The sequence below is a fragment of the Stegostoma tigrinum genome, chromosome 36 (genome assembly GCF_030684315.1).
Source record: "Stegostoma tigrinum isolate sSteTig4 chromosome 36, sSteTig4.hap1, whole genome shotgun sequence".
In the NCBI taxonomy this organism is placed as follows: Eukaryota; Metazoa; Chordata; class Chondrichthyes; order Orectolobiformes; family Stegostomatidae; genus Stegostoma; species Stegostoma tigrinum.
Window position 1 is genome coordinate 12,601,721 of NC_081389.1, and position 24,631 is coordinate 12,626,351.

General features: G+C 43.6%; 1 long non-coding RNA gene across 1 annotated transcript; it reads left to right on the forward strand.

The window, feature by feature from the left end:
• Window positions 1-15,847: 15,847 nt before the first annotated feature.
• Window positions 15,848-24,017, forward strand: LOC132206358 (uncharacterized). The gene is made up of 3 exons (XR_009442993.1): window positions 15,848-16,027; window positions 18,779-18,859; window positions 23,156-24,017. It is a non-coding gene; the product is annotated as an uncharacterized LOC132206358 (long non-coding RNA).
• The last annotated feature ends 614 nt before the right edge of the window (window positions 24,018-24,631 follow it).

The following is a 24,631-nucleotide window of genomic DNA, read 5'->3' on the forward strand; positions in this document are numbered from 1 at the left end:
TGGGACATCATTGCTCAGTAGTTTGCCAAACACTTTTGACAGATTTTTGGCTAAGGGGATAAAATTGGTATCTGACACTTGTCTCAACCATATCAGTGCATTTTGAAAAATCATACAAGTCCATAATTCTGCGAAATTTGTTCATTTAAAATCTTGACATGAGCAATTCAACGACTACATTAAAACAGGCTGTGGAAAAGAAAATGGATTAAATTCACCTTAGTACAAGGACTGATGAAAAATGTAACCTCCAAAACCGCAAGACAATGTTTTTTTTTCAGAGAAGTCACCTGCATTTATAAAGATGTTATCAGAAATATTTGGTATATATTTCAGGAAAGAATTGACACCTTTGTACAAAAAAGGATGAGGGGTGACCTTATAATTCTGAAAAGTTTTGTTTGAGTGGATAAGAAAGAATATTTCCTCACGTGGTGAAAAGCATAACTAGATGCTGTCAATGCAATAGGGAATTCAGAAGAAACATTTTCATCCATTACATTCAGAATGTGGTATTCGTGACAATGACCACTGTTGGAATACTGTGTGCAATTCTGGTCTCCCTGCTATAAGAAGGATGGCATGAAACTTGGAAGGATCCAAAAGATTTACAAGAATGTTGCTAGGGTTTGAGATATAGGGTGAGGCTGAATAGACTGGGGTTATTTTCCCTGGAGCATTGGAGGCTGAGGGGTGATCTTATAGAGATATATAAAATCTTGAGAGGCATGGATAGGGTAAATAGACAAGGGTTTCACCCTGCTGCCCCTCAACTTCCCAGCGTAAGGGATTCCAAAACCAGAGGGCAAAGTTTTAAGGTGAGAGGGGAAAGATTTAAAAGGAGCCTAAGGGGCAACTTTTTCATGCAAAAGGTAGCATGTGCATGGAATGAGCTGCCAGAGGGAAGTGGTGGACATTGGTTCGATGCCAGGGTTTAAATCTGGATGGGTATGTGAATAGGAAGGGTTTAGAGGGATATGGGCCAAATTCTGGCAAATGGGACTAGATTAATTTAAGATACCTGGTTGGCATGGATGAGTGGGACCAGAGGGTCTGTTTCTGAGGTGTATAGGTCTATGACTCTACAAATCTAAGTTGTTCAAGTCAACAGTGTCAATGAATCTGAAGGGAAATTTGGCAAGCATATGTAGGAGAAGAGATATGTAGAAACATAGATGGTAGATTTAAACAGGAAAATACTTGAGGCAGCACAAGTGGACTGCAATAGCACTGCTGCCTCATAGTTCAATTCCAACCTTGGGCACATATCTGTGTGGAGTTTGTATGTTCTCCCTGTATCTGTGTAGGTTTCCTCCAGGCACTCTTGTTCCTTCCCACAGTGCAAAGATGTACAAGTTAGGTGGATTGCCGTACAAAATTGCCCATGGTATCAAGGGATGTGCAGGATCAGTAGATTAGCCATGGAGAATGTAGGGTTACAAGGATAGGGTAGCAGGGTCGCTCTGGGTGGGATGCCCTTTGGAGGGTCAACATGGGTGTGATGAGCTGAATGGCCTGCTTCCACACTGTAGGGATTCTGTCTAAAATAGAAGTAGAATGTGTCTGGTTGGGTTTCTGTGTCCGATATCCAATATAATCCTAATTAACTCTGAGTGACATTAATCTACATATAAACTGGAATGATCAAATTGGTGATAAAATGTCTGGATGAGAAATTTATCAAATATTTTTCTGTAAGATATTTATAGCAACCCTGAAACAAACTTCAATATATGGTATTGTGTGATGTGACAGGATTAATTAATAAGTACAGAATAAAGGCTCCCATAAGTAGCAGCGACCACAATGTGCTTGAATTTTACATCCAGCTTGGAAGGGAGAAGATTGGGTCTAAGGCTAGTCTGGTAAACTTAAATACTGGCAACTCTACAGGCATGAAAGCTGAGCTAGAAGTGAAGTGGCAATCCAGTCCAGGAGATAGATCAATCGAGAGACAGGGCAGTGACAGAATAATCGGCAGAATAAGTCCTGTTCCGACAACTAAGAAAATTCTAAATGGCAACCACATCAGTTGCAGTTAACTGAAGAAATTAGGGAAAACATCAATCTTGTCAAACAACCTGTCCAGCAGAAGACTAGCAAATCAGGTGTTTGTTAAGATTATAAAGAATGACCGAGAATGACTAAACGGTCAATCTGAATGAAGAAATTAGAGAGTGAGAGGAGGCAAGCTAGGAATTAAAACAAAAAACGAGAACATTTCTCCAGGTATTTAAAAGGGAAGAGAGTAAGTATAATGAGGGCTAATCCTCGAAAGGCTGAGTGTAGGGAGCTAATAATAGATAACGAGGAAATGACAGGTGACATAATCAAATATTTTACTTTTGTCTTCATTGTAGTGGATACAAGAAATATTCCAGCAATAGCTGCAAATCAGGATGTTGAAGAGAGAGAGGAGCTTAGCGAAATTACAATCATGAGGTAAATAGTACCAAGGAAATTGATGAAGCTGCAGGCTGACAGTGTCCAGATACAGGTAGAGTTCATCTTAAGGTATTATGGACATTACTAATGAGGTAGAAGATGTATTTATATTAATTTGGTGAACTCCTCTAGATTCAGAAACGGTTAATGTTATAGAATCGTAGAGTCATACGACATGGAAACAGGCCCTTTAGCACAACTTGTCCATGCTCCCTAAATATTCCAATCTAACCTCGTCACATTTCCAGCATTTGGCCCATATCCCTCCAAACCCTTCCTATTCATGTACAATCCAGATGCCTTTTAAATGTTGTAATGGTACCAGCCTCCACCACTTCCTCTGGCAACTTGTTTCATACACGCTGCATGAAAAAGTCATGCCTCAGGTCCCTTTTTTAAACCAATCCCCTCTCAGTTTAAACCTATACCCTCTAGTCTTGGATTTCTCCTCAGCTGAAGAAAAAGATCTTGGTGATTCAGCCTACCTCTGCCTTTCATGACTTCATCAACGTTTATAAGGTCACCCCTCAGCCTCTGACGCTCCTCAGCCTTTCCCTGTAACAACATTCCAGTCCTGCCAACATCCTTGCACCCTTTCAAGTTTAACACCATCCTTTCTGTAGAAGGGTGATCAGAATTGTACACAGCATTCTTAAAGTGGTCTCGCCACTGTCCTGTTATGGATTCAAATCTAACCATGGCAGATGCTGAAACTTGAAAATTAAAACCCGGGACAAAACCGCTGTGCCCAGGATCGTAAGAAACTTCAGAAAGTTGTGAACACAGCCCAGATCACCATGCAAGCCAACCTTCAATCCATTGATTCTACCAGCACCTCTTGCTGCCTTGGGAAGGCAGCCAACATCATTGAATGCTCCTTCCACCCCAGTTATAGTCTCTTCCAACCTCTTCCGTCAGGCAGAAGGTATGAAATCTTAAACTCATGTACCAACAGGTTCAAGAACATCTTCTTCCCTGTTCTTCTGAATGGGCAACTCAAATTTCAAATCTCATGTTGATCTCGCTTTTTGTGCACCTTCTTTGCAGCTATAATTTTGTATTCCTCCCTCTGTTCTATGACCTTATGATCTTTGTATGGTATGATCTACCTGTAGTACATGCCAAGCAAAATGTTTTACTGTACCTAGGTCCACGTGACTATAATGAATCAAATCAAAAGTCAGCCCACTGGTGAGCATGTTAAAAAGAATGTTATGGGGAGTAACCCTTCACATGGTGTATATAATTGGACTTTTCTCTAGGTTTTCCCCATTTTCTCATTGCACCAGTCTAAATATAAGGCTCATACTCTCAACCATCAGACCTTTTGATTTGAAAGAAGGAATGATAATGGAAAGATGAATTCAGATTGTTGCAAATGTCCTTAGACCTTTCCAGCTGATTAAATTGTCAGTACAAACAGTAGATCAGGACAGATGTTCCCAAAGAATCATTTCCCTCACACTGCCACACTGCTGAACCCAGTAGTGACTGAAGAAGAGTAGTTGCCCGCTCCCTTAAAATTTTCTGATATCTGATTAACGTTAGATTGTCCTATTCTTAAATAACATTTTGAATAAATTAAACTGAACTGGAGTAAAGAACTCACAACTGACACTAGATGGATCAGAGATAATGGGAACTGCAGATGCTGGAGAATCCAAGATAACAAAATGTGGAGCTGGATGAACACAGCAGGCCAAGCAGCATCTCAGGAGCACAAAAGCTGACGTTTCGGGCCTAGACCCTTCATCAGAGAGGGGGATGGGGAGAGGGTTCTGGAATAAATAGGGAGAGAGGGGGAGGCGGACCGAAGGTGGAGAGAAAAGAAGATAGGTGGAGAGGAGAGTATAGGTGGGGAGGGAGGGGATAGGTCAGTCCAGGGAAGATGGACAGGTCAAGGAGGCGGGATGAGGTTAGTAGGTAGGAAATAGAGGTGCAGCTTGAGGTGGGAGGAAGGGATGGGTGAGAGGAAGAACAGGTTAGGGAGGCAGAAACAGGCTGGGCTGGTTTTGGGATGCAGTGGGGGGAGGGGATGAGCTGGGCTGGTTGTGTGATGCAGTGGGGGGCGGGGACGAACTGGGCTGGTTTAGGGATGCGGTGGGGGAAGGGGAGATTTTGAAGCTGGTGAAGTCCACATTGATACCATTGGGTTGCAGGGTTCCCAAGCGGAATATGAGTTGCTGTTCCTGCAACCTTCAGGTGGCATCTTTGTGGCACTGCAGGAGGCCCATGATGGACATGTCATCTGAAGAATGGGAGGGGGAGTTAAAATGGTTCACGACTGGGAGGTGCAGTTGTTTATTGCAAACCAAGCGGAGGTGTTCTGCAAAGCGGTCCCCAAGCCTCCGCTTGGTTTCCCCAATGTAGAGGAAGCCACACCGGGTACAATGGATACAGTATACCACATTGGCAGATGTGCAGGTGAACATCTGCTTAATGTGAAAAGTCATCTTGGGGCCTGGGATGGAGGTGAGGGAGGTGGTGTGGGGGCAAGTGTAGCACTTCCTGTGGTTGCAGGGGAAGGTGCCGGGTGTGGTGGGGTTGGAGGGCAGTATGGAGCGAACAAGGGAGTCACGGAGAGAGTGGTCTCTCCAGAGTGCTACCTACTAACCTCACCCCGACTCCTTGAGCTGTCCGTCTTCCCTGGACTGACCTATCCCCTCCCTACCTCCTCACCTATACTGTCCTCTCCACCTATCTTCTTTTCTCTCCATCTTCGGTCCGCCCCCCACCCCCCCCCCCCCGCCTCCCTATTTATTCTAGAACCCTCTCCCCATCCCCCTCTCTGATGAAGGGTCTAATGACTGCAAAGCACTCATCTAGTCAATCGCCATCCAAAACACAATACTTCAATACTTTTCATTTCACAATTCCAAAATGATTCCCATGATCACCACACCAAATAATCCCTCCAAATTTGGAAATTAGGTGAATCTCATGTTACACTTACACTCTCCCCTCAATAGCCTATTTGGTAATTCTGATTTTTTTGGGTGGCACGGTGGCTCAGTGGCTAGCACTGCTGCCTCACAGCACCAGGGACCCAGGTTCAATTCCACCTTCAGGCAACTGTCTGTGTGGAGTTTGCACATTCTCCCCATGTCTGTCTGTGTTTCCTCCGGGTGCTCCAGTTTCCTCCCACAACCTAAAGGTTAGGTGGATTGACTATGCTAAATTGCCCATAGTGTTCTGGGATGTATAGATCAGGTGGGTTATACAGGGATGGGTCTGGGTGGATTGCCCCGAGGGTCGGTGCGGGCTTGTTGGGTCAAAGGGCCTGTTTCCACACTTGTAGGGATTCTATGATAAATCTTGGGCCCACGCCCTATGATTATTTGTCCATTAATTGAAATTACTGGGAAATAATGGAGTTGGGACTTGGTCATTTTTTAACAATTCCTATGGCACTGTCTCTAACTGTTTTGGTGAATTTGTTTGGTGAATTAGGCTCTCCTCATAATTGTCATGCATCTTCCAATGATGTTTTCGCTTCATATTTGCTCAATCCAATGTAAAATATCAAAATATTTAGACTATAATATGCAGGAACAGGAGTAGGCCACTCTGCCCTTCCAATCAGCTGTATTCATCCATTTCAATGAATTCATTTGAATTCAAATTTCATTTGAACCAATTTTCACCCAGAGGGTGTTGTGAATCTGGAAATCACTGCCTGTTGGGGTGGTAGGGGCAGAAACACTCATAACACTTAAGAAGTAATTAGGTATGCAGTTGCTATGCCAAAGCATACAAGGCTATGGGCCAAGTGCTGTAAAATTGGGTTTCAATAGTTGGATGGTCATTTTTGGCCAGCATAAACTCGAAGAAGCCGAAGTGTCTTTTTCTGTGGTCTAGATCTCTCTGGGATTCTATGGCTTAATGAGGTACTTGGGCACCATGGTCAGTATTGCAATATAAGAAACGTTGCAATCAATTTACACACAGCAAACACCTACAAACACCATGTTAGGTTGGTTGATTTGATTTTAATGTGATTTGATTTATTATTGATACATAGACTGAGATACAGTGAAAAGTATTGTTTTGCATGCTAACCAGACAAATCATACCTTACATGAGTACATCAGTGTAAGAGAACAGAATGCAGAATATAGTGTTACAGTTCCAGAAGGTGCAGAGAAAGATCAAATCTAATAAATAACAGGTCCATTCATAAATCTGATAACAGCAGAGAAAAAGTTGTTCTTAAACCTGTTGTTACATATTTTCAAACTTCTGTATCTTCTGCCCGACAGAAGAGAGTGGAAGAGAGTAGAACTGGAGTGGAGGAGGTCTTTGCTTATTTTGGTTGTTTTCTGGAAGCAGTGGGAAATATAGACAGAGTCAATGGAAGGAAGGCTGGATTTTGTGATGGATTAACATTGACCAGGGAATTGGGAAAAACACACTTGCCCTTCTTTGAAAAGGACCCTAGGATCTTTTAGACCCACCTGATAGAGCAGTCAAGGGTCAGGACAGCAAAGTGGCTCAGTGGCTTGCACTGTTGCCCCACAGCACCAGGAACATGGGTTCAATTCCAGCCTCAGACAACTGTCTGTGAGGAGTTTGTACATTCTCCCCATGTCTGTGTGGATTTGCTCTAGGTGCTCCAGTTTCTTCCCACAGTCTAAAGATGTGCAGCTTAAGTGGATTGGACATGCTAAATTGCCCACAGCGTTCAGGGATTATGTAAGCAAGTTAGATTTGACAATGTGGAAATGCAGTGTTAGGGGAATGGGTCTGAGTGGGATGCTATTCAGAGAGTTTGTGTGGACTTGTTGGGCTGAATGGCCTGTTTACACACTGTAGGGCTTCTATGAATTCAACTCTGTGACTAATCAGCGATTTTGTAATAGTGCAGCACTCCCTCAGTCTTCGAACCCTGGTGTGCTGGAGCAGGATTTGAACCCCCAATCTTCTGAGCCACAAGTCAATGCATTATGAGTGTTTTTTTCTAAGATGCGCAGAAACCTTTGAGGTTATTTATCCATTTCTTGGATGTGCACTCAATATAAAATATGAAAGTAGGTTGAGTACTTGGAACACCATTTTCTCATTTTTGTTTTCCTACCGTTTTAGTTGTTCATCTTCATTGGAATATTATAAACTGAAATTTGCCTGTTGCAGCTGCTTCATTGCAGTATCATCCCTGTCCATTTGGAACCGATGGTGGACTGATTATATGGCAGTGACCTCATTTTTGGTGTAATTGCAAATAACACAAAGGTTTCCACACATTAACTAAGACATCAATTGAACCCTACTATTAATGGATGACTCTGATCAACTTTAGCCAATCTTTTTGTTGACACTTAATTTAACACCTTCTTTTAGGCAAATGGTTAGTAACAAGACTGCCAGATGTAATTATTGGACATGCAACTGTTATGATTTTTTAAGCAAATTGGAATGATTATGATGCACAGAGATGTAGATCGAGAATTCAGGATGTTTAAGAAATGTAGTTTTATTTTTAACTAGTGACAAAGAACCAAGCCAGGGGTAGGCAATTCAGCCACCCCAATATTTTTCCAATATATGTGCTACTTAGAGGAATCCTAGAGTCTCTATAGTGTGGAAACAGGCCATTCAGCCCATCAAGTCCACCCTAATCCTCCAAAGAGCAGCCCACTCAGGCCCAACCCCATATCCTACATATCCCATGGCGAACCCACCTAGCCAGCAAATCCCTGGACACTAGGGGAAAATTAGCATGGCCATTCCATCTAACCTGCACATCTTTGGACTGTGGGAGGACACCCTCACAGACATAGGGGAACTCTGCATAGTTGCCCAAGAGTGGAATCGAATGCAGGTCCCTCATGCTGTTGGGCAGCAGTGCTAATGACTGATCCATGATGCCACACAGGAGGAGGCACACTGATAAAATCACTCGTCACATAACCTGAAAACCCAGATTCATTGATCCCATTTATGCAAGGAAATCCCTATTGCTGACCTACACGTGACTCCAGACCTCCAACAGTGTGTTTGACTTGCAATTACTTTCCAGGCAATTAGAGATGGATAACCAAAGGTTGTTGGGGGTAGGTGGGGATGTACAGTCGAGACAAAGTTTACTGAATAGTGGATTGTGGATACGCGCCCAAAATTTGCTTTTAATTTTCATGCCACATCAATGAAGGCTTAAGTACTGCCCCAGCAAATTTGATATGAATGAAACTGGAAGTAAGAATGCACTTCATAATGCTTTTCAGCATTGTTGATTTTAAAAAAATGAACAGCATAATTTCATCAAAATTAAGACTAGCTTATTAAATAGGAGGAAGAGAATGGCTTTTAGCCCATTAATGCTGCTGCTCCATTTGAGAAGCTGCTCCAATTGTGACTCCACAATCAAACTTTTTTGATTGCCTTCCAAAACTCCTGACTCCCTTGTCAAACAAAAATCTTTCCAATTCAGCCTTGAATATATTCCACACACAGCTGTTGTAGATATGGCTTTAATGTAGAAGTCACAGGGCAAAACTAAACATTGTGATGAGGCTATTTTAACCCTTCGGGCTAGCAATAACCAAACTCACTCAGCCAGGAAGGTAACATACACAGGAACAAAAACAAAGTTGCTGGAAGAGCTCAGCAGGTCTGGCAGTGTCTGTGAATTTAAAAACAGAGTTAACGTTTTGGGTCCGGTGACCCTTCCTCAGAACATTTTGAGGAAGGGTCACTGGACCTGAAATGTTAACTCTGTTTTTCTCTCCACAGATGCTGCCAGACCTGCTGAGCTTTTCCAGCAACTTTGTTTTTGTTCCTGAATTACAGCATGTGCAGTTGTTTCGTTTTTTTTAGGAAGGCAATAGAGTTGAGTTTGAACTGACTGGACAGGGAATAAAACCACTGTTTGAAGCCAACAGGAAGCTTCTTTCCATATAAATGTCAGGTTGTGATGACATCGTTGAGAGCCATGTGCAATTTCAACTGGTGGTTTCTGTAGATCATGCACTGCAGAGACAGTGGGAAGAGGAGCTGTGGACAGAGGACGCTCGATGGAGAAGGTTTTTATTTTTCTTGGCCATATCTCTGATCACTATTATGTTACAGGCTCCACCAACAATCTAATTACAACTAGCAGGTCAACCTGGCAAAAGCCTTAGTCCTCTGACAGCTGAACAGCTTCTGTTAATAATATATCAATGGGAGTGTTAGCCCCTGTGAATCTCCTCTTCATCATCTTTTGTATTCTCGTCCAAGTCTTTGCAGAAGGAGATAGTCCCTTGTCCCAAGAAATCCTCTATGGATTAAAATATGGATAAATTAAAGACAGAAGAATATTTATAAATGTATTGCAGAGGAGGTATTTGGTGTTTTAAAGGCTGTACGAGTTATACGTTGTTTAAGATCTTTTAGTGAGTGCAGATAACACACAATTGCTTACAGAAGCAGCAGGTCATTTGGTCCATCATGCATGTGGGGGCTCCTGTCTAGTTAATCCCATTCATTCATTGCTATCTAAATGGCCTGGAAAATGTTTGCCATGTCCAAGTGCATCAAGGTGAATAAATTGGAATGCTATGTCTGAGATTGGAGAAATCAACATAGGCAGAAGATAGGAATGTCTTGGTCCCCATGATTCAGAAACTTAATCATCTGAATCCTCATATGTGTCTTTTGTTAGTGACAATAGAGCTAGAATGTTTTTAATTTGCTTGTTTATACAATGTGGGCATTTCTGATAGAGTCAGTGTTTATTGCCATTCTTAACAGTCCAGAGGACAATAATGAGACAAACCCATTGCTGTGGATCTGAAGTCAGATGCAGGCCATACCAGGTGAGGATGGTAGATTAATTTCTCTAAAGAACCTGAATGAACCATGATGTTTTTCTCCCTGACAATCAACATTTCTTTCACTATCATAATAGACTAGCTTTCTAGCCTCTGATATCTATTATTTCAAATTGGACAGCTCAGTAGTTAGCACTGCAGCCTCTGTGTCTGTGTGGGTTTCCTGCCATCGTCCAAAGTTGTGCAGTATATGGGGTGGGTTTGCCATGCTAAATTGCTCCGTAGGTTTAAGGATGTGCAGGCTACTAGAGTTAGCCATGGGAAATGCAGGGTTACAGGGGTTGAGTTGGGAGGAGGGGGTTGGTGGTGGTGCTGGGTCTGTGTGGGATGCTGTTCGGACGGTCAGCATAGACCCAATGGGCCATACAGCCTCTTTCTGCACTGTAGGGATTCTATGATTCACCATCTATCATGGTGGGATTTGAACCCATGATTCCATCCTCCCCCAGAACATTAGTCTGGGCATCTGTGTTAATAGTCTAATGACACAAACGCTACCATCTTGCCTCCCGTCTTAAAAATCAAATGGCCATTCCCAGTTATTCTGATGCGTGATAGGTTTAATTTGAAGACTTAAGCTCAATAATGTCAATCCAATCTCGGTTTCTGCAGTTCTAAGTGAAAGAACTCTTCAGAAACTGATATCCCATCACTAATCACCCTTTATTTAGAGCATGACTTTTGACAATACCATTGCCTCTCTCTGAGTGGGGCATTTAAGGGCTCAATATTCACGACATTCACGAAAAGGCAAAAGAACTGAGGATTCTGTAAGACAGAAGCAAAAGCAGAGATACTGGAAAAACTCAGCAGGCTTGGCAGCATTTGTGCAAAGAAATCTGAGTTAATGTTTCAGGTGCAGTAACCCTTCTTCGGAACTGTTGGATCACTGGCCTTGAAATGTTAACTCTACAACAGAACTACAGCAAGCAAATTAAGCAAGACAATGTTAACTCTTGATTTCTTTTCATAGTTGCCGCCAGACCTGCTGAGTTTTTTCCAGCAACTTCTGTTTTTATTCCTGACGCGTATCCTTTTATGTCAGCCAGGGCTCCCTGAATGGACCTGATTAATGGCCCCAAAAAGGGAACTCATATTCTATGAGGACCAGCTGCCTGACCTTGTAACAGTCACTACGCTAAGTTGGATAAATTTGTAGACCAGTTTCTGTGTGCCACTGTTGGTGCTTAGCCTTGTTTACTGGATTTCTAAGTCAAGGTTTACCAGCCCATGTCCTTCTCCTACTATGGTATACCTGGGGTCCTATAATGTGCAAAGCCCGTGCAGGACATCTTTATTTGGAGCTCTAAACCCTGATTAAATTCCATTTGTTAAATTGGTGAGGTTAATAGGGATCCGCCACAGCTTTTAGGTCAAATGGTTGTGGGTTCAAGTCCCACTCCAGAGAACTGAATGCAAGCCTGTTATATAACTCTGGTAGAATGTGATGTACTATTGATCAAGCCCTATTTATTCTCATCAGACATTGAACCAAGTTCATTCTCTCCATCAGAAAGCAAGAATCCTATTGCAAATGTTAAGTACATGTCAAGAATGTTTAATTAGCTGTAAATATCGTTTGGGAGAAAAATGATGCCAACTTGAAACCAGAGTCTGTATGAGGCTCTTGTGGTGCAGTGATAATATCTCAAACTGTGGGTGTGGAGGCCTAGGATCCAGCCTCACCTGCTCCAAGAGTGCGTTACGAAATATCACAGCAATTTAATTAAAACAATCTCTAAACAAGTTACATTTATTGGCAATGTCACCGCTCAGGGGGAGTTGCTACAGTCTGTGAGTGGGAGAGAGTTGCGCCTGACTGAACATAGCAAGTAGGGCTGTGCTCATTTGTGCTGAAATTCACTCCAACCAAGTAAACAGGCTGTAACATGTCCTTAAATGTTCAACTGGGTCGTCAGGCAGATTCTTCACTTGCAAAGATCAGTTGGCAAGAGATTCGTCAGCGATTTCATTGGCCACAACCGTTGGTGGCTGTAGAGTCCTAACTTGGACCTGCAGATCCTGGGGCAGTGCGGGCAGGGGGATGCTCCTGTCAGCAGGGTTTGAGATGAGGGCTCCTTCCTGCGTTTCCGTCTGCCCTCTGCAGCTGCTCTCCTCGAACATTCCAATTGCTTCATCGCCGTCATAGTTTTCTTCTGCCATGCTTCCCTGTCAGAGGCCAGCTTTTGCCATTCCGTTGAGGCGATGCCGGCATGAGACAGCTGTTGCTTCAGTTGGTCCTTGTAGTGCTTGTGCGGGGCACGGGGGTTTCTTTTGCCGTCGGAGAGTTCCCCGAAGAACACTGTCTTGGGTATTCTGGCGTTGTCCTTCCGCGATATGTGACCCGACCATCAAAGTTGCTTCAGGAGAAGGGTCGCTTCGATGCTGGGGAGCCGGGCCTTTTCCAGCACTTCGTTGTCAGAGACGCGGTCCTGCCAGGTGATGCCCAATGTAGAGCACAGGCAACGTTGGTGGAATCGTTCCAGCAGCCGCATCTGTTTCCGATACAGAACCCAGCCTCGGAGCCGTAGAGCAGCGTGGTGATGACCGCGGCCTTGTAAACCTAGATTTTCATCGACATGCTTATCGAACGGTTTCCCCATACACGCTTCTGCAGTCGCTGGAAGGCGCTACTTGCTTTCGCAAGGCAATTGTCGATGTCTCCTGTGACTGTAGCATCGTTGGAGATTATGCTTCCCAGATATGTGAAACGTTCGACTGTGTTGAGGGGGTGGCCGTCGATCGAGATTCGAGGTGGGTTGTATGCGCTGCATGGTGGCTTCTGGTACAGGATCGCCTTCTTTTTCAGACTGATCGTTAGCCCGAAAGCCTTTGCAGCTTCGGAGAAGCACATCACTACAGCCTGTAGCGCATCTTCTGTGTGTGTGAGTAGGGCGCAGTCGTCCGCGTACAGCAGCTCCATGATGGGCTCCCGTGTTGTCTTTGTGCGAGCGAGGAAGCGGCGCAGATTAAAGATATTGCCGTCCGGGCGCAAGTGAATGTAGATGCTGTTCGTGATGCCGTCCTTCGCTTCCTGCAGCATCATGTTGAAGACGATGGCAAAGAGCGTTGGTGCTAAGACACAGCCCTGCTCCACACCGTTGCTGATGGGGAACGGGTGTGATAGGTCACCGTTGTGTTTCACCTTGCCGCTCTGACCTTCATGAAGTTGCTGTAGGATGGTTAAGAACTTAGGAGGACATCCGAGCTTCCCCAGGATTTTCCATAGACCGTCGCGGCTGACAGTATCAAAGGCTTTGGTGAGGTCAATGAATGCCGCATACAGTCCAACGTTCTGCTCACGGCATTTCTCCTAAAGTTGGCGTAGTGTGAAGATCATGCCGGATGTGCCTCTGTTCACTCTAAAACCACATTGACTTTCTGTCAGGTTGTCCTCCACAATGGTGGGAATCAGTCTGTCCAAGAGGATTCTGGAGAGAATCTTCCCGGCCGTAGACAGCAGAGTGACACCTCTGTAGTTTGACCAGTCCGATTTCTCACCCTTGTTCTTATACAGGGAGACTATCACAGAGTCACGTAGATCAGCTGGCACCTCACCCTGTTCCCAACAGAGTGCAAATAGGTTGGTGAGTTCGTTCAGGAGCGAAGCTCCTCCTAATTTGCATACTTCTGCAGGGATTCCGTCGATACCGGGGGCTTTGAGGAGTTTCAGCTTAGAGATGGCGGATTGAACCTCATCCAGCATTGGTGGACCGTCGAGTTCGGATCTGATGTCCTGCTGCGGGATTCTCTCGATGGACGCTGTTTGTACTTGGCAATTGTCCGCAAAGAGGTTCTCATGGTGTTCTGTCTATCGCTCCGTAATGGCTTCTTTGTCAGTAAGCAAACTGGCACGTCAGCAGAGCGCAAAGGGGCCTAAAGTTAGCGGGTCGGTCCATATATCGTGCGCAGAGACTCATAAAAAGCTTTGGTGTTGCCGGTGTCTGCATACTGCTGTGTTTGTTCTGCCAGTTTTGACCACCAGTCATTTTGCATCGTTCTGGAGAGCAAGGTCTGATGGGCAGAGCGTTTCTTCTGGAGGAGAGTCTGTATCTCAGTGTCATTTTCGTCAAACCAGTCTCTGTTCCTCCTAGAAGTGTATCCAGCCACCTGAACAGCTGTATCTCGCATTGCAGACTTCAGGTGATCCCATGTCTTTCCTGTGTTTCCATCTGTGACCGATGAGTCCTTGGATTTCAGTCTCTCCTCTAGCCTGGACTGGAATTCATCACGAAGATTGCGGAGCTTGCTTACGTGGATTTTCTTGGAATATGGTCCCCTCTTCTTTGTCACTGGCTTGACTACTAGTCTTACTTTCGTCCGTTCCAGCCTATGGTCCGTGTAGCAGTCCGCACTCAGCATAGCCCTGGTCTCTTGGACGTCCGATCTATCCCTTTGGCGCACTAAGACGTAGTCCAGGAGGTGCCAATGTTTGGATTGGGGATGCTTCCAAGTCATCTTGAATCTTGCTTTCTGTTGGAACAGTGTGTTTGTGACCACCAGTCCGAGTTCTGTACAGGGCTCCAGAAGCAGCCTCCCGTTGTTGTTACAGCTTCCAATGCCATGTCGACCCAGGACTCCAGGCCAGGCCTCTGAGTCATTGCCCACCCTGGCATTGAAGTCACCTAGGATGTTGAGTTTGTCTTTCGTGCTGACTTTCAGGAGGAGAGACTTGAGCTGGTCATAGGAAGCTTCTCTGACTGAGGGCTCAGTTTGCAGTATGGGGGCGTAGACACTCACAAGAGTGGCAAACTGGTTGGCTTGTAGTGGGAGTCGCAGGGTCATGAGGCGATCCCAGTGGCCAATTGGTAGGCATTGGAGCTTGTCGGCGATTGGCTTCTTGATCATGAACCCTACTCCTGAGAGTCTGTTGTCGGTGCTGCTTCTGCCGGAGCAGAACAGAGTGTAGCCTACACCATGTTCTACCAGCGAACCTTGGTCTGCGAAACGGACTTCACTTAGAGCAGCGATATCGATGTTCAACCGGGACAGTTCGTGTGCAACTGGTCGTAAGATCAGGGCAAACACAGCAATGAACTTCTTTGCAAATCAGACCTTCTGGTGACTGTGAGATAACACAGGCTGCACCTGTGTGCAGACCAGGCCACTTGCCATTTTCTAGATTTCCAAAGGATTTACAGGTTGATTACGATCGCAGCCGTGTTTTCCCCGGATCTTGCAGCTAGTTAAAAATTTTGCAGCGAGCTGGTATCGCGTATGGGTACAGGGGCAGATAGTTCAGGGCAGCACTTATTCTAATATCAACAGAACTGGCTCGCTTCCTCAAGTAGAGAGGAAGGCTTTTGAAGTAAGTTGGCAATAGAATGTCATGATGAGATGTAAAAATAACTGTGGCAAGATGTCGTCAAAGCCCTCAGTCTCAATGCTTAATGCACTGACATGCACTCCATTAGGGAAGTGGCAGAGCAAGGTGTGATGTCTTTGGTGTAAGCACAAGGCTTTGTGTCAATGCAACATCTGAAATATGGTTATCCCTGTTAACAATGGCAACAGACATACTCGTGGTGTTTTATTGATTTACCCGCAAGCCTCTGGGACTTTGCAAAGCTGGGCGTGCTGTTGGGGCTCTTGGGCTGTCATCTCATCATCCACGCACATCTTCAAAGAGGAACACAGCATCAAAATCTGGCGGAGGAACAGATACTTCTGTCTTCACTGATTAAACTGATCGTGCAGCTTGAATCTTGGTGCCAGGATAATGTTGAGTAAAGCCGTTGCCACACTCGCGAGCTCTCAGACTGCTGCCAGATGATGTAAGCCTTTATGAATATTTACAGGGCTAGGGAAGTAATGGGATGGCTCGGACGGAAATGGAATACTCTTCCAATTTATAATGCATTAGATGATCAAGAATTTTTAGTGCAGTCGACGTTACATCTCCAGGGAAAATTAGGAAGTCTCATTATTGTTAAACTGATTTCTCATCTGGAAGAATTAATGGCTTCCAGACGCAAATATTGATGCAGCACACAGAAAAGAAAGTGGGGCAGATTTATTGCAGAATTTAAAAGTGCTCCTCTGACTATAGAGAGGGCTCCGTGAATCTGAAGCACCAGACCCCAAATCAGTGGGCATATCATTCCGGCTAATTATGCAGCTATCACCAGTCTACAGAATGTGATGAGCTGACAGCTTCAATCTCTCTGTATCACCCTCAGGTCTGATTCAGATGGTTGAGGTTTCAAACCCAGCAACAAGGCTTTAGCACGCAGAAAACTGCTGCATTTTTGATGTCCTTCTCATCAGGCTACACATTCACTCAACCCATCTCTGTTGCTTTTCGGGCATTAAAACAAAAATCATATGTCACAAATTGATTAATTCCCTTAGTGCCTTTGTCCCTCAAAAAAATGTCACATCTGCATAATTTTGCTGTTACTTTTCATATTGCCTTCAGTGTTTATTCGGCTTTGGAGCACCAAAGCAATATTCAGATTTGTACCTGGGAATGCTGAACTCCAGCCGAGAGACCGTGTCTGAGCTGTATATTTGCAGGGACCTCTGTCCTCTGCACAGGATATCATGTCTCAAATCTTGATGCCCAATGCTGGACAAGTCAGAGTCCAGAATGGCAGTTAGTTTAAACTTTTTAATAAAGTCCTAGTTAATGTGGCGGTCAGCTGCCAGAGCATAATCAGAGCTGCAGAGCTTTTTTCAACAAACATTTATTTCTACTCAAAAGACGAAGATAAGAAAACAAAACAAATGAAGCTATTTCAATAGAGAAACAAAAAATTTTTGGAAAAGCTCAGTAGGTCTGGCAGCACCTATGGAGAGAAATGAGAGTTAACATTTCAGGTCCAGTGACCTGGGTTTGATTCCATCCTTATGTGGCTGACTGCGTGGATTTCCTCTGGGACCTCTGATTTCCTCCCACAGAACTAAGATGTGCAGTCTAAGTGGATTGGCCACGCTAAGTTCTCCCATCATGTCCAGGGATGTGCAGCCTAGCCATTGGAAATGTAGGGCTCAGGGAAAAGGTACAGGTTGGGTCTTGGTGGGACTGAGTCAGTGCCGACCTGATGGGCTGAAAGGTCTGCTTCTGCACTGTAGGGATTCTATAATTCACAGGACGTGAGTGTCAATAACCAGGCCAGCATTTATGACCCACCACTAATTGTACAGAGGGGAATTAATTGTCAACCACATTGCTGTGGGTCTGGCAGCTTGTGTAGGCCAGACTAGTTAAGGATGGCAGTTTCCTTCCCTGCAGGGAAGTGAACTAGATTGATTTTTCATGACCGTTACACTCCTAATTCGAGATCTTTATTGAATTCAAATTCCACCATCTGCCATGGAAGGATTTGCACCCAGGATCCCCAGAACATTACCTGAGTGTCCAGAGAAATAGTTCAGCGATAATACCACTCTGCTACCGTCTCTCTATTGGATTCATGTGTTTATTGTCAAGCCTTATGTTAAAGAGCTTGAATAAACTTACTCCTATACTTATCTTTAATTCATATTTTAACCAATTTCATTTACACCTTCCTAAGATAGCCACCCTACAGCTGGACCCACGCTGATATCATCTATTCCGCTTCATGAAACAAAATTCAATGCATTAACTCGGGTGTTAGCAGCTGAAAACAAACATTGTAGCAGGCACTTGCTCGTCATTTATCATGGAAATTATACCCAAGTCACAAAAGCATCAAATCTGTTTATATGTATTTATGTGCAAGCTTCATTCCTCAAGGAAATATGATTTATTAGCCACAGCAAGGTATTTCTTGCTTGTTGTGCATTTTGAAGGCGGGCCAGACTGACATCACCACTATTTTCTGAACAAGTTTAGAAGGAGATGGTGGTGCAGTGCTATTACTGCTAGACAATTAATCCAGAGACCCACATAATTCTTGCTGTTGAGGGAGTCCAGTGAAGGTTTACCAGATTGACTCGAGGAATGGCAGGAATGACATATAATGACATATGAAAAAAAGACTGGATCAGCTAAGCTTGTACTTAGTGGAATTTAGAAACATGTAACATCCCAATGGGACTGGACAGGCTGTATGCAGGAAGGGTGTTCCAGTTGTTGGGAAAATGTAGAAATACAGGTCACAGTCTAATAATACGGGGTAAGCCATTCAGGACTGAGATGAGAAAGGATTTCTTCACTCAGAGAGTTGTGAACTTATGGAATTCTCTCCCACAGGAAGCTGTTAGGGCCAGCCCATTGGAGGGAGCTGGACATGGCCCTTGTGACTAAAGGGATCAAAAGGTATGGGGAGAGGGTGGGAATGGAATACTGAGATTGCATGATCAGCCATGATCGTATTGAATGGTGATCCAGGCTCCAAGGGCCGAATGGCCTACTCCTGCTCCTATTTTCTATGCTTCTATGTTCCTATAATGTTATGGGGACCTGGGGTTTAGAACCTGCCATGGCAGTTGGTGTAATTCAAATCCAAAAAAAAAATCTGGAACTAAGACTCTAATGATGACAATGAAACCTTTGTTGATTGTTGAAAATTCCACATATTTCATTAATGTCCTTTCAGGATGGAAGTTGCTGTCTTGAGCTCAGACTTTTCTCCCTGGAGAGAAGGAGGAAGAGAGGTGACCTGATCGAGGTGTAAAAGGTAATGAGAGGCATGGATAGAGTCGATAGCCAGAGACTTTTCCCCAGGGCAGGATTGACTGCCACGAGGGGTCATAGTTTTAAGGTGTTAGGAGGAAGGTATAGAGGAGACGTCAGAGGGAGGTTCTTCACCCAGAGAGTTGTGAGCGCATGGAATAGTTTACCAGTGGTAGTCGTGGAAGCAGAGTCATTAGTGACAGTTAAACGACTGCTGGACATGCACATGGACAGCAGTAAATTGAGGGGAATGTAGGTTAGGTTATTTTTGGATAAGGATTATTCCACGGCACAACATCGTGGGCCAAACGGCCTGTACTGTGCTGTATTTTTCTATGTTCTATGTTAAACCTTGCTGAACCCTTTCAAGTTTAACATTATAGCCCACTTCCTTTGGAAAATTGGCTTCAATTTCCACTCAACTTTTCAGGCAACACACTTCAGATCTTAACTCATTACTATAAAGGAAGAGAACATCCTCAACTCTTCCCTGGTGTTGTTGCTAATTATTTTAATTCCGCACTCTCCAGCCTATGGGAATATTTTCTCCCCATTCATCCCATTAAAACCTCCCTCATAATTTCAATCTCTGCATTTGGATCGCTTTGAGCTTTTCTGCAGTTTGAAGAAAACAACCCCAGATTCACTCTAAGATAATAAAATGTGAGGCTGGATGAACACAGCAGGCCCAGCAGCATCTCAGGAGCACAAAAGCTGACGTTTCGGGCCTAGACCCTTCATCAGAGAGCGGGATGCTGCTGGGCCTGCTGTGTTCATCCAGCCTCACATTTTATTATCTTGGATTCTCCAGCATCTGCAGTTCCCATTATCACAGATTCACTCTGTCATCTTTGGTATCAATCTCTTAGTTTTTCCTCTGAGTCTTGTCATGCTACCCAAAAGTTTGCATTCAAATCAATAGATTTGTTGTACTATTATGTGGGTAAATTATGAGATTAATAAAGGACACATGAACCTGCATGCCTGCAGGAAATGCTGACATTGCTATCATCTTGCCAGTTAACATTAGTATGATAGCATTCCAAGGGAGTACAGCAGTCCTGCTTATTATTACTCCGGGAATAATTTTGATGTTTATGACAGAGTAGAACTAACGATAACAATCTAGCTGCCCATTCTGTCTCTCTCATGAGTTTTATTTCTGCTGAAGTCAAAATTATCTATGACTAACAAAATTGTAAGTTTTCCTTTGGCAGTCAATTTTTAGATTCATTTTGGGTCAGAGTGATGGTAGAGGAAAGTGAAACGTTTACACATGGAATGTGAAATGTTTACACATGGAAAGCATCTGTGGAGACAAAACACAGCTAATGTTTCGAGTCTAGTGACCCTTCTTCCAAACAGATAGCATCTGGAAAAGTGAGGTACTTCCACAGATGCTACCAGACTTGCTGAGTTTCTCCAGCAATTTCTATCCTTGCTCATCTCCAAATTCTAAGCTGACATTCCCTGTGCCATATTGTGGGGAATCTACATTGCCAGTATAAAATCATAACAGACTGGTCTAACCTGTCCACACCTACCATAATCCCAAACTGAAACAGTCCCACCTGCCTCAGCTCGGCCCATACCCCTCCAAACACATTTTATTCATGCTTTTATCCAAGTATCTTTTAAACATTATAACTGTACCCAGATCCACCACTTCCTGTAGAAATTCATTCCACACACAAACCGCTTTCTGTGCAAGAAAAAAATTGCCTCTCGTGTTCTTTAAGTTTCTCTCTTCTCACCTTAAAGATATGTTCCCTAGTCCTGAAATCCCCCACCCTAGGGAAAACACAGCTGCCATTCACCTTATCTATGCCCCTCATGATTTCAGAAACCTCTATGAAACCACCTCTCAGTCTTCCATGCTTCAGTGAAAAAAAAATTTCCAGCCTATCCGGCCCCAGCCTATAACTCAAACATTTCATTTCCGTCAACATCTGGTAAATCTTTTCTGAACCCTCTCTAGCTCGATAGTACCCTTCCCATAATGTGATGACCAAAACTGCATTATTCCAAAAAAGGTCTCACCAATGTCCTGTATAACCTCAACATAATGTCCTAACTCTTATAGTCAACGGTCTGAGTAATGAAGGCAAGCATGCTAAACGTCTTCTTAACCACCTCGTCGATATGTGACGCAAACTTCAAAGAATGATGTAATGGAACCCCTAAGTCTTTCTATTTCAAAACGCTACCCAGGGTCCTTTTAATGTATAAGTCCTGCCCTTTTACCCAAATGCAACAATCTTTTGAGTGAAATGACAAACCAAGGCACTGGCTGTGAACACAAAATGCCTCCTGGGAACTTGGGAAGAGTGGGGAGTTATTCTCAGTGCCCTGGACTTTCAACCAACATCACTGAAAAAAAACGATTATCTGATCATTATCAAGTTACTGTTTGTCAGAGCTTCCTGTGTGCAAACTAGCAGCCGCATTTTTCTGTGTTATGACAGTGACAGCACTTCAAAAAGCATTGAATCACCTTGTGAAGCATTTCAAAACTCTCAAGTTGGCAGAACAGGTTATGGACATATTTTCTGTTCAAAAGGAATAAAAGAATGAAACAAGTCCTGTCAATTTGAGTCAGAAATGGTCTAAAAAGCTCTGAAAACGCATAGGCACAATTACAGCAAACAAATTAAGCAAGACAACTCAGATGGTTAGCTAAGACACTCATCACAATTCAAAAGATATAATGGAACAATCTATGTAAAGTACTGCACTAGTTAATATTTCATTAATTACAGTGTAAGAATTATCTGGCTGCTTTCCATAAGGACTAACTAATCCTGTCCTCTCGATTTTTCATAGGCATATGAAGCCACAAGCAGACCTTAATAAGTCACAGACCTCATTTGCTTCTTCCCTCTCGTAATCACAATTTTAATCTAATATCCCCCAGGTGAACCTAACAGGTTCAGACAGATTGGCTTCTCACAATTCCCAATCCACTGAAGCCACAGAAAGTAAAATAGGATGTTATATAAAATGACCAGTTGGCCCACCCATTATTTGCTGATGAGGAGAAGGTGGCTGTTCTGTTAAAATAAATCCTGATGTATAGAATAATGACACAAGTGCACTTCACTGTGACTTCACTCAAAGCTGTTTCTTCCGACTTTGTCCAAAAACCGTAAGATTGAAAGACAAAGGAACACAGGTAGGCCAAGGAAATGAAGCCTTCAACATTGCAGGGAAACAGCATCGCCATGTTTAACCGGTCTCTCTCTCTCTGCAAGCGCTCCTCTTGAAATATTTGATGGCAAGAATCGAAGATGGCAGGGTGGATCAGTGGGTAGCACTGCTGACTCACCCCACGTTCACCTCTGTGTCTCTGTGGGTTTTGTCCTCTTGCTCTGATTTCCTCCCCCAGTCCAACAATGTGCAGGTTAAGTGGATTGGCCATGGGAAATACAGATAGGGTGTGGGTCTGGATGGGATGCTTTTCAGAGGGCCGTTGTGAGCTTGATGGGCCGAATGTAGGGATTCAAAGAAAGTATGTACATGAGTTTTGATAAAAATGGGCCAATGTGAACCATAGACTGGCAACATACATAGATTTCACTGATAGTCTGTTTGCAAATGAAGGATGGCACATTATCAGGAAATGAGCTCATAGTGTAGACCCTCACTTGATAGTGTGTCTTGGAAGCACAGAAGGCTTTTAAAAATTCTGAGCCCAGGGCTCCTAATTTATTTGCAGTCCACGGGTACGAAACATTATCTGCACTGATCTCAATGTAAACTCCACACACTCTTTAGGGCTCAGAGATTCATCATTTATCCAGATAAAAATACAACTCAACTCTCATTGGGGAAGGTAACTCATTCAAATATAGTTTAAATGCTATGTTCACCCAACATCCTGTCTGCCTCACTGGTGGAATGTAAGAGATTATTAGCCACTATTTTGAGGAGTGTCAACTAGGGATCAGAAGTTAAATTTTTTCATCTTGCACTCATCAGAACTGGATCACAAGAAGCCAACTTGAAAAGAGGGACAATATTTTGTATATCTTGACAACAGGGTATTGATTGGCTGGTCCATATTGATACCCAGTAAGAGCAGTTAACCTTCAATCTTAATGTTATGACAAGGTTAGTAGATACTGATGGTTGCAATGCAGCAGAGAATGGCTGTGTCCTTCTCTCCCTTCCTCCTTTCCTTCCTCTTGACCTCCCTGTTTCCTTCTTTCCCTCCTCCCATCTCTCCCTAATTTATTTTTGTACATTTTCTGCCAATCTCTCGACAGTCCCATTTAAAGAAATAATTTGCTCCTTTCCATAGATTTGAGCAGAGCCTGTAAGCCAACAATGAGTGTACACATCACGTTTGTCAATGAATTAGCTGAAGCTTCAATCCATGGAGAAAGGATTGCACCCGTGAGATAACGGTGTGAACGCATTGTACAGAGGAGATCGGAAAGAAATGACCTTAATGTCATAAATTTCACTTGAGGAAGCAGCGGCATTTGGTATGATTGCTGGACTGTTAATCCAGAGACACAGATAATGTACTGGGGACTGGGTTTGAATCTTGCCCCAGCAGACGGTGAAATTTGAATTCAATAAAAATCTGGAATTACAAGTCCAATGATGATAATGGACTCATTGTTGATTAGCAGGGAACAACCCAACTGGTTCACTAATGCCCTTGAGGGAAGGAAACTGTCATCTTGACCTAGTCTGACCTACATCTGACTCGTGACCCACAGCAATGTGGTTGACTCTTAACTGCCCTCTGGGATGGGCAATAAATGATGCCATCGTGAATGAAGAAAAACATGCGGTTGATAGTTAAAGACACCTCTCCACTTATAGGTAAGAACTTGACTAGCCATGATTCAGGCCTGATTCTTAAGTGGTAAAATATCCACTGGGCTCTCAAACCTGTAATTCATTGAGTATATCCTTCGGCTACAGGATCCATGATCAATATTAATCATGATCATGCAAGTTTTATATGAACCCTCTTTTATTTACTTGAATGATGTTTTGTCCAAAAGAACTGTACGAAAGTTTATGGTGACTATGGCTTTCCTCGCAGAGTTGTTATTGGGTTTTGAGAGTGACGTCTTGTTGATTTAATCAGTTGCTGTCACATTTTGCAGAAATGATTTACAGTATAACGTCCGAATTAAAAGACTTGAGCAGGGAATTTCGGCTGACATTTCAGTATCTACATATTCAGCGAATGCCGCACTATCAGATGAACTGTCTTTCACATAAGAGGTTAAATTGAGCCTGTTATCTACCAATGTAATTCACCACCCCACTCTGCTTGTGACATCAGTTTGCAATGCTGTAGGTAACTGCTTGCTCAAAGAATCAAGCCAATTGTTTATCTTCTAACAATTTTAAGAAATTCAATTCACAATGTAGAATCACTAAAATCACTAAACTTGCCCAGCACCACTCCCTGACACGTGTCTGTCATTCCATCCAGTTCTGGTCTCCCTGATATAGGAAGGTTAATACCAAGGGGGAGAGGGTTCAGAAGAGATTTACCAGGATGTTACTGGAAAAGGAGGGTTTTAGTTATATTGAAAGACTGCGACTTCTTTCGCTGGAGCTCAGGAGGTTGAGTGGTGAGTTTATAGAGGTTTATAAAATTATGAGGGCCATGGGCAGGGTGAAAAGCCAGGACTGGGGAGTCAAACCCTAGAGGGCAGAAGTTTAATGTGAGAAGGGAAGAATGTAAAAGACCTAAGGGGCAAATTTTCACACAGTGGATGGTGGGATGAGTTGCCAGAGGAAGTGGTGG